Raw genomic sequence first — 1,687 nt, forward strand, 5'->3', positions numbered from 1 at the left:
GCATTTTACCAATGAAATGAAAAGAAAGCAATCGAATTGTATGTAATTTACATCTTTCATTGTCCCTTTGACCTCTTTCACGGACAACATGAAAGTTGGCCCGAGATCTTGACGATTGTGGGAATTTCACTTTAACACTCTGTCAAGCCCCTTCCCTCCTAATACTTATTTAGTCATTCCTTGTTAGAAGCAAAGGGTTTCCTGACCTCAAAAAACATGTTCATTTGAGAATGTGTTTAATAAAACGTATTGATGATCATTGTGAACAAAATGCCCTCATAATTCCGTACATCTAGAAATTCTATCCTGTCTGAGGGATTTGGCGAAACCAGGAAAGATTTTCCGTTCAGCCTCTCAAATGAATATCTGGATTGAATTTCTTAAAAATGCCCTCTTGTGCTGACAGATTTGAACATGGACAGGAACAAGGCCTTGGTGAGGTTTGAACTCACAACCCCTGGTTTACGAGACCAATGCTCTGCCTCTGAGCTACAAGGCCGAACCACCTCACAACAGCTTGGGTCGACCCACTTTTCCAAAAGGAACAAGCATGCTAATAGAGGGTTGAGAGTTGGCTGAATTTTGATTCTTTCCTTCTCTACATTTGCATTGCCAAGTTAATAAAGATTTCAGAAGTTCCTATGTGGTTAGGCTGGCTGGTGGTGCCACCACTATACGAGCTTTTGAAAGCATAGTGCCCAGTGGAATGGCAGCAAGAACTCTAAGCTGAAATACATTTATCCCTTTAATGTATTTTAAGTTGAGCTGAAGATCCTTGTTGCGGAAATGCCACACTTAACCTTCTGAAGGTGAGAGCATTTCAGAAAGTCAAGAGAGTACAGAAGTGGGGATTGAACCCACGCAGGCATTCGACCAGTGGATCTTAAGTCCAATGCCTTACCCACTCGGCCATTCTGGTGGTACAATGGTGGAGTCCAATCAATCTTTGACTCCGCCTCACCATGAAACCTGTGCTCAGTCTTCTCACTCACTCAGAAGGAGCGACTCCCTCTTCAGGGGGAACATCTCACTTCCTTCACTTTGTTCCCATGTTTCGGATGTTTACATCGTGAAATCCTAAACCGATTCTGCTTCCTGAAGTGACACCTAACCATCTAGAGTGTAGCTCCCATCGCACTGAAAAGTGTGACAGATTCACTGGGATGAGTTGTTTGGATTTGAAACGATTGCAGTTGAGGAGTCGGGCTACTAATCATGGCACACTCTTAGCTTTTGGCAAATTAAGTGACCTTCCTGCCAGCTAGTGAAATTCAGCCAGGTGAGGTTATCCTGTGACGACGTCAGCTCTGAAAAGGTCCCACATTAATTTGGGAGGTTCGACTCCTCCTTAACCTCGTTTGGCATAAACTCAATTTGTCTGACTGTACTCAGAGAGAAAAAAGCGAATCCCGTATTAGTGTTCTGTGTGGAAACCACTCTGCCAAGCCTGACTATGGACCCTGGTAATGACAAAGAGGAGCAGATTTAATTATCGGCTACCTTCCGACTATCATGCCTGTTAAACAGTGTGTGCGTCAAACTGGTGTGTGTCTGTGGCAACAAATCCTAATCCTTGATAAGAAGGATGAGGCAGACCAGAATTAAGGTAGGAAGAACTCAATTAACTGCTGAACGTTGCAAAGCAAAGAATAGTTGCAATGGCTTTGTAGAACTTAATGTTTATTTG

At 43.2% G+C, this 1,687-nt stretch overlaps 1 non-coding gene across 1 annotated transcript; it reads right to left on the minus strand.

The window, feature by feature from the left end:
- Positions 1 to 427: 427 nt before the first annotated feature.
- On the minus strand, positions 428 to 499 carry trnat-cgu. Its single transcript has one exon. It is a non-coding gene; the product is annotated as a tRNA-Thr (tRNA).
- Positions 500 to 1,687: the final 1,188 nt, after the last annotated feature.

The sequence above is a fragment of the Polypterus senegalus genome, chromosome 1 (genome assembly GCF_016835505.1).
Source record: "Polypterus senegalus isolate Bchr_013 chromosome 1, ASM1683550v1, whole genome shotgun sequence".
Classification (NCBI taxonomy): domain Eukaryota; kingdom Metazoa; phylum Chordata; class Cladistia; order Polypteriformes; family Polypteridae; genus Polypterus; species Polypterus senegalus.